At 46.2% G+C, this 9,040-nt stretch overlaps 1 long non-coding RNA gene across 1 annotated transcript; it reads right to left on the bottom strand.

Annotated features, from left to right (window-relative positions):
* Positions 1-2,272: 2,272 nt before the first annotated feature.
* LOC131729672 (uncharacterized) lies at positions 2,273-3,737 on the bottom strand. Its single transcript, XR_009323627.1, has 2 exons — positions 3,422-3,737; positions 2,273-2,791 (listed from the first exon to the last, which is right to left on the bottom strand). It is a non-coding gene; the product is annotated as an uncharacterized LOC131729672 (long non-coding RNA).
* Positions 3,738-9,040: the final 5,303 nt, after the last annotated feature.

Raw genomic sequence — 9,040 nt, forward strand, 5'->3', positions numbered from 1 at the left:
AGACTTGTGTTTACGTAACAGGACAAGGGGTCAGTGGTCTAAGCATACAAATAATATAAAGAGGATGATATAAGGGCTTCTGTGCAAAGCTGGGTTGTCACAAGCAGACAGGTGGTGCAGTGGGCTTGTTCACTAGCATGCAGTGCTGTTCACATTGGGGGACTGGGATCAAATCCCGGTGAGTTCCTCGTTTGTTTTCAAAGACTTGGTTAATTTCTTATATAAGACAATGAAAAAGCAGACTACTCCGTGGAAGTAAGATGGACTGGGTTCAAATCCAGGCGAGTTCTTTGCTTGTTTCAAAGAATGTGTTAATTGAGCTTATATATAGTGTGAACCAAAGCATTCCTGTGGGAGCTGGTGGCGCAGTGGCTATGCTGATGGCCTTCTCTCCCTGAAGATGGTGGTTCGAATCCTGGTCCCGGAGGCGAGTTCCTGAGGTAAGTAATGCTGTTGGTTGTGAGTCATGGTGGTGGTTGTAAATCTGGGTGTTGACTGTAAGTAATGATGCAGGTTGTAACTAACGATGTTGGTTGTGTCTCCACAGACGGAGGAGGGCAGTGTGCCCTGAAGAGGAGCCGGAAGAGGATGAAGAGGGGGCTGGGGCCCCCGGCTGTGGGGGGAGTGGAAGATGGGGGTGTTGGTACCAGAGAGGAGGAAAAGAAGGAGGTGGTGTAAACATGGGGGAGCAGGCAGGGATATTCCTTTTGCCCTGCCATCTGACAGGGAGCGTTAAGATCGCTTTATGTCCTAGAATCATCTCTAGCGCTCAGCTGATCGGGCCCATTGCAGGGCACAAGGCAAGGTAACATCCCTGCCTGCTCCCCCATGTTTACACCTCCCTGCTTTTCCTCCCCCCATGGTACCAACACCCCCGTCTTCCACTCCCCCCACGGCCGGGGGCCCAAGCCCCCTCTTCATCCTCTTCTGGCTCCTCTTCAGGGCACACGGCCCTCCTCTGTCTGTGGAGACACAACCAACATCGTTAGTTACAACCTGCATCATTACTTACAGTCAACACCCAGATTTACAACCACCACCATGACTCACAAACAACAGCATTACTTACCTCAGGAACTCGCCTCCGGGACCAGGATTCGAACCACCGTCTTCAGGGAGAGAAGGCCATCAGCATAGCCACTGCGCCACCAGCTCCCACAGGAATGCTTTGGTTCACACTATATATAAGCTCAATTAACACATTCTTTGAAACAAGCAAAGAACTCGCCTGGATTTGAACCCAGTCCATCTTACTTCCACGGAGTAGTCTGCTTTTTCATTGTCTTATATAAGAAATTAACCAAGTCTTTGAAAACAAAGGAGGAACTCACCTGGATTTGAACTCAGTCCCCCAAGGTAAGCAGCACAGCATGCTAGTGAACTAGCCCACTGCACCACCTGTCTGCTTGTGACTGCCTTGCTGTCTAACCTTGTATATGAGGTTCACTTCCCTTGTCAGAGGTCGCACTGCAGGAGTTGAGAATCCTGGCGCTGACTGCACAGTTGCAGTCTTTCATGCCACTGAAGAGAGGAGGGATTATGAAACACCCCTGTTACACAGCAGGGCTCGGAGGTAAATACCAGGGATACCAGGTCAATGCTATGAGTGTTAACACTAATCATATATATAATAACTGTGTGGCTTCCAGAGGAACATGTGTTTTTTATATTGTGTTCCTCGTCAAGCTGTGGAATCTGAAGCTGCGCAGCAGAAATGATTCCACTTCCAGCAGGTTGACTTTGTGCAAAGTTTCTATTCTGATGTAAACTTTCATCCCCCCCGAGCACTGTACTGTCTCCACTAAATCATTATTACTGATGAACCAACGGGAGCGCCAAGCCTTCCTCAATAGGCAAAGCTAGCGCTGCTGTTCAGGGTGAGCGTGCCTCAGCACTGCCAGCAAGCACTCGGGCGCTGGGGAGCAAAGCAGCACAAGAGCCTGGATGTCTTGGCTTTGCGGGAGTGAAGGGAGCTCTGTGAACACTGTCCTGTCCTTTCTGCAGAGGAAACGGAAGATTAGCATGGAAAGCGACCCCTTAGAGGAAGGACAGCGTTCTGATCAAGGACAGGTGGAGGGCCATGAAAAGGCTTCAGAGGCTTCTAGTCGTAGTTTAAAGTTTCAGCCAATAAAAGTGACACGTTGTGTGTCTGTATTGTAGCTGCGATTACTGCCTGGTGATTGAGAATAAATATGTATAGATCCCCTTTCAGGGCTTGTTGTGTGACAGGATGCTGCATGGAGCCATGAAGAAGGGAAACGTCCACACAGTATGTATTTCCAAACGTCCGGATTTATTAAAGAAAAAGGCTTGAAAGTAAAACAATCTCCCCTCTACGAGCAATGGTAATGGAAGGGCTGCAGTCCCCAGCAAAAACACACTCTGTTACCCACAAGCCTCCTGCACCAAACTGGGCTCCTTTTAAAATAGCAGAAAGGAGAAAATGTGGGTTGTCTTACCAAACACACACGATGCGAACAGTCAGTCAATATGTAGCGGTATTGTGAAGCGGGATGTGGGGCTGCTCAATGCCTTGCTCACTGGGTGTGCTTCTATTCTTTTAAACAAAGTAAGGAGAGGAGAGGGGGAGCAGAGAGTAAAGAGGAGAGGAGAGAGAGGGGAGAGGGGGAGGAGAAGAGGGTGGAGAGGGGAGAGGTGGAGAGGGCAGCAGCAGTATTCCTCAGTCCAGGAAGGACAGCTCCATGCACTCCCCAGCCTCAGGGTGAAGCATGCGGGTCGCCAGCCGCTCCATATCATCCAGGCTCAACAAGCACAGCCTCCGCTCGTAATCCTGAGAGAGAGGCAGAGGGAGAGACACAGAGTCACAACTACACGCTGCTCTACACCTGCATTTCAGAGTGTGTGTGCATCTCTGTGTCACTGTACAGCTGTGTCTGTGTGTGTCTGTATAACATTGTGCATGTGCTGCAGCTAGGATTGTGTGTGTAGCAGTGTTTATTGTGTTCAATTTATCTTGTGTAGCTGCTCCAGCCTCTCACTGCGTGTGTCTGTTTGTGTGTGTGTTTATTGTGTTCAGGTTACCTTGTGTAGCTGCTCCAGACTCTCACTGTGTGTCTGTGTGTGTGTGTATATATAGCAGTGTGTGTTTATTGTGTTCAGGTTACCTCGTGTAGCTGCTCCAGACTCTCACTGTGTGTGTGTGTGTGTGTTTATTGTGTTCAGGTTACCTCGTGTAGCTGCTCCAGACTCTCACTGTGTGTGTGTGTGTGTGTTTATTGTGTTCAGGTTACCTCGTGTAGCTGCTCCAGACTCTCACTGTGTGTGTGTGTGTGTGTGTGTATATAGCAGTGTGTGTTTTTATTGTATTCAGGTTACCTTGTGTAGCTGCTCCAGACTCTCACTGTGTGTCTGTGTGTGTGTGTGTATATAGCAGTGTGTGTGTTTACTGTGTTCAGGTTACCTTGTGTTGCTGCTCCAGACTCTCACTGCGTCGGCAGGGCTGAAGTGTTTGTTCAGAAGAGCAGACAGGCTGTGCCACACTGACCCGGGGTGAGGCGAGGCGTGAGAGGAGGTGTGAGAGGAGGGGCGAGACGAGGGGTGAGAGGAAGGGCGAGGGGTGACAGGAGGGGTGAGGCGAGGGGTGAGAGGAGGGGTGTGACGAGGGTGAGGGGTGAGGTCTGAGAGGAGGGGTGACACGGAGTGCTGTTCTTGCTCGGGTGACACTTTCTCTGTTGGGGGCGTCACAACGAGTTCAGCTTGGAATCGGGAGCGATGGAGTCGTGAGACAGTCTGTGCTCATCTGAGAGAGAGAGAGAGAGAGGGAGGGGGAGAAACAGGAGAGATTCAAGACCAGGTAGATTAACTCTTAGCTGCTGACTCGGTGTAATTTCATAACTTTTGTTACGATGACAAAACACGTCATATCTCTGACGTCCAATCAGCAATTTTGTTTTTTTAAAGTATGAGTCATAGCCATGACTACGGGGCTTGTCATGATACCATTGGTTTAGGGCTAGGGTGGGCGGGACATATAATATTTTGATTACAAGGGCGAGTCTCTGCTGGCGCCATTGTGACTGAGTGCACAGCAGAGTCGAAGCTCTGTATCTCCAGTTTTACAATCCCAAGAGTGCTAATCTACATATCATCTAAACGGGAGGTACTTGGGCTAATTAACCATATTGTTGTTGTTTTTTTTTTCAACTTGATATTGTTTTTTTGTGCCGAGTACATCTGCAGTGTTTATTTTTGTTTTGTTTTCGCTGTGTCTCGTGTGCTCGCTTGCTTGCTGGGCAGGGCTAACTTCATGACTGCTGTAGACGAGAGGAGCTACTGTACCAACACCACGTTTCGTTTTGTTTGTTTGTTTTTTTAAACATCTTTCTTATAGTTAGTTTCACATACGTTTTTATTTTAGACTTGTTTTTCCTCAGGAGAGAAGGCAAAACTAACAGGTCTATCGCATGTGATGCAAAGTTAGGCGTTTGTGTACGTCTGTGTTTTACTTTTTCTAGTCGATTCATTATTTCTCTGTAGTCGTTATTATTATTTAATTATGCATCTATTATTTTTTAACTTTTTTTATTCGATGTGTAAAAGAATGAGGAAAACACCTTGTTTAGTTTTTATTTTTACGTTGTGTATGTAGCCTATGTAAAAAACAAAGACATTTAGCTGGAGTTATTATTTAGCCATGTATTTTATTACTCGTTTACTGTGTGCAAAGAACAGAAAACATTATTTAGCTGTTGTCACTATTATTATTTAGCCATGTATTTTATTACTTGTTTACTTTTTTATGTGTGTGAAAAAGGATGGAGCAGAATTTTAATATTAGTATTAATATTATTATTATTATTATTATTATTATTATTATTAATTGGTATTTATTTTAATGTTTTATGTGGGTGTGTGTAAGCCAGAAAATGGATGGAGACAATCAGCTCTAGCATGTGGTTTAGTCACTGAAGAGGAGGAGGGCCCTGACTGAGGAAGAGATCGAGGGCATGTATGCCATGGAGGAGGACCTCCCTGATGAAGAGCTGCTGCAGGAGGATGAGGAGGAGGAGGAGGAGAAGAGTGATCTGGAGGAGCCCCAGTCCAGCACTTCAACTGCAGGGTAGTTTTGATAATAAATATATACAGCACAATATGGAAGGTTTTATTTTTTTTGTCTCCCTCCCTCCCAAATAAAATTCTTAATTTCAAAGTTTTATTTGTAATATACTTTTTTTTTCAAATAAAAAAATTAAACATTTTACTTGATAACTTGTGTGTTGTTTCTTTATTTTTGTACTGAAATATAATTGTATCTCAAACAGGGCAATAGTGTTTCCAGTCTCACTTTTTGCCAAGTTTTAACCCTGGTCTGCCTTTGCCATTTCGGAGGTTGATTTTTGTAAAATACTAGGCATTGCAAAACCTTATCTAGCTCTGCAACTGTTCAAGATACTTCAATTCTGATTTCAGATTTGAATTCCTTGGAAAATTGTGCAGCTACAATATACTCTTTAAGTTTGTTTTTTTTATATAACACTTGGAAAGAGGTTGAAATTGACCATTTTTAAAAATATTATTTATTATTTTTCATATTTCGATAATTTTTTGGGAGGTGTAGCTCATATGAAAATAAAATCACCCCACAACAAAATAAATTACATCAATGGAAAGATCTACTTAATGCCTTTCTGTAGGTGTATTGGGTTTTCATTTCTGATTTAAGGTTCCAAAACTACAAGTGTTTAAACAGAAAGTGTTCATGTTTATGACCGGATATGTTTATTCCCCGTAGGCAGCATAGGGTTAAAACACTTCATGCAACTCAATGATGATAAAAGATTGAAAACACTTTGTTTGCAGGTGTTACTGTTAATAGATATATGTAGAATAACATGCATCCTTTTTAACTGAGTGCTGAGCTGTGCTGTGCTGTGCTGTGCTGTTCAGCCTACCTGCCAGCGCCTTGCCTTTGTAGAGGAGTCCCTGTTGATTGACAGGTATGTTGAGCCTGTCAGAGACCAGACTCCAGACTGTGGAGACCTTCTCATCCTCACAGACCTGTCAAGAGACAAGAACATACAGACACACACTGAGGGGATAAGCATTAAACACTGAAACTACATCTTCATCAGTACACAAGCCTCGAGTGAAGCGACATCCCTCATCTGCACCATGCAAATGCACTTAGTGTCATTTCAAACGGGATTGAGATTATTATGCTCAAGAGCTAAAAGGCAGTAACAACGTACGCTTTTAAGAAAGCCCTCAGGACACGTGACGACATCCCCTCCTTGACAACGTCCTGTCCTCCTGTAGGAAGTGTCTCTTTACCTCAGCAATACCTGAGCTGGGAAGGTACACATTTTAAAGGGCCTTGGTTTGCAGCAATGCAGTTCAACCCACTCTGTGATGTTTTATGTTCTGTTACCAAACAACCGCTGACTTGCCCAGTCGTAGAAAGTAGAAGTAGAAAATTTGGTTTGTCTTACCAAACACACACAATGCGAACAGTCAGTCAATATGTAGCGGTATTGTGAAGCGGGATGTGGGGCTGCTCAATGCCTTGCTCACTGGGTGTGCTTCTATTCTTTTAAACAAAGTAAGGAGAGGAGAGGAGAGGGGGAGCAGAGAGTAAAGAGGAGAGGAGAGGGGAGAGGGGAGAAGAGAGGGGAGAGGTGGAGAGGGCAGCAGCAGTATTCCTCAGTCCAGGAAGGACAGCTCCATGCACTCCACAGCCTCAGGGTGAAGCATGCAGGTCGCCAGCCGCTCCATATCATCCAGGCTCAACAAGCGCAGCCTCCGCTCGTAATCCTGAGAGAGAGGCAGAGGGAGAGACACAGAGTCACAACTACACGCTGCTCTACACCTGCATTTCAGAGTGTGTGTGCTGCAGCTGTGATTGTGTGTGCGTCTCTGTGTCACTGTACAGCTGTGTCTGTGTGTGTTTGTATAACAGTGTGCATGTGCTGCAGCTAGGATTGTGTGTGTAGCAGTGTTTATTGTGTTCAATTTATCTTGTGTAGCTGCTCCAGACTCACTGTGTGTGTGTGTCTGTGTGTGTAGCAGTGTCTGTGTTTATTGTGTTCAATTTACCTTGTGTAGCTGCTCCAGCCTCTCACTGTGTGTGTGTCTGTGTGTGTGTGTGTGTGTATATAGCAGTGTGTGTTTATTGTGTTCAGGTTACCTTGTGTTGCTGCTCCAGACTCTCACTGCGTCGGCAGGGCTGAAGTGTTTGTTCAGAAGAGCAGGCAGGCTGTGCCACACTGACCCGGGGTGAGGCGAGAAGTGAGGAGGGGTGAGCTGTGCTGTGCTGTGCTGTTCAGCCTACCTGCCAGCGCCTTGCCTTTGTAGAGGAGTCCATGTTGATTGACAGGTATGTTGAGCCTGTCAGAGACCAGACTGCAGACTGTGGAGACCTTCTCATCCTCACAGACCTGTCAAGAGACAAGAACACACAGACACACAGTGAGGAGATGAGCATTAAACACTGAAACTACATCTTCATCCTCACAGGACAGGCGAGAGACAAGAACACACACACACACACACACACACACAGTGAGGGGATGAGCATTAAACACTGAAAATACATCTTCATCAGTAAGCAAGCCTCGAGTGAAGTGACATCCCTCATCTGCCACCATGCAAATGCACTTAGTGTCATTTCAAACGGGATTGAGATTATTATGCTCAAGAGCTAAAAGGCAGTAACAACGTGCGCTTAGAAATAATAAAACAATGTTTTTAAGAAAGCCCTCAGGACACGTGTCGACATCCCCTCCTTGACAACGTCCTGTCCTCCTGTAGGAAGTGTCTCTTTACCTCAGCAATACCTGAGCTGGGAAGGTACACATTTTAAAGGGCCTTGGTTTGCAGCAATGCAGTTCAACCCACTCTGTGATGTTTTATGTTCTGTTATCAAACAACCGCTGACTTGCCCAATCGTAGAAAGTAGAAGTAGAAAATGTGGTTTGTCTTACCAAACACACACAATGCGAACAGTCAGTCAATATGTAGCGGTATTGTGAAGCGGGATGTGGGGCTGCTCAATGCCTTGCTCACTGGGTGTGCTTCTATTCTTTTAAACAAAGTAAGGAGAGAAGAGGACAGTGGGAGGAGAGAGTACAGAGGAGAGGAGAGAGGGGAGAGGGGAGAAGAGAGGTGGAGAGGGCAGAGCAGTATTCCTCAGTCCAGGAAGGACAGCTCCATGCACTCCACAGCCTCAGGGTGAAGCATGCAGGTTGCCAGCCGCTCCATATCATCCAGGCTCAACAAGCGCAGCCTCCGCTCGTAATCCTGAGAGAGAGGCAGAGGGAGAGACAGAGTCACAACTACACGCTGCTCTACACCTGCATTTCAGAGTGTGTGTGCTGCAGCTGTGATTGTGTGTGCGTATCTGTGTCACTGTACAGCTGTGTCTGTGTGTGTTTGTATAATAGTGTGCATGTGCTGCAGCTAGGATTGTGTGTGTAGCAGTGTTTATTGTGTTCAATCTATCTTGTGTAGCTGCTCCAGACTCACTGTGTGTGTGTGTGTGTGTGTGTGTTTATTGTGTTCAGGTTACCTTGTGTTGCTGCTCCAGACTCTCACTGCGTCGGCAGGGCTGAAGTGTTTGTTCAGAAGAGCAGGCAGGCTGTGCCACACTGACCCGGGTTTGAGGCGAGGAGTGAGAGGAGGGGTGAGGCGAGGGGTAAGAGGAGGGGTGAGCTGTGCTGTGCTGTGCTGTGCTGTTCAGCCTACCTGCCAGCGCCTTGCCTTTGTAGAGGAGTCCCTGTTGATTGACAGGTATGTTGAGCCTGTCAGAGACCAGACTCCAGACTGTGGAGACCTTCTCATCCTCACAGACCTGTCAAGAGACAAGAACACACAGACACACATTGAGGGGATGAGCATTAAACACTGAAACTACATCTTCATCCTCACAGGACAGGAGAGAGACAAGAACACACAGACACACAGTGAGGGGATGAGCATTAAACACTGAAACTACATCTTCATCAGTACACAAGCCTCGAGTGAAGTGACATCCCTCATCTGCCACCATGCAAATGCATTTAGTGTCATTTCAAACGGGATTGAG

Source organism: Acipenser ruthenus, unplaced genomic scaffold, assembly GCF_902713425.1.
Source record: "Acipenser ruthenus unplaced genomic scaffold, fAciRut3.2 maternal haplotype, whole genome shotgun sequence".
Classification (NCBI taxonomy): domain Eukaryota; kingdom Metazoa; phylum Chordata; class Actinopteri; order Acipenseriformes; family Acipenseridae; genus Acipenser; species Acipenser ruthenus.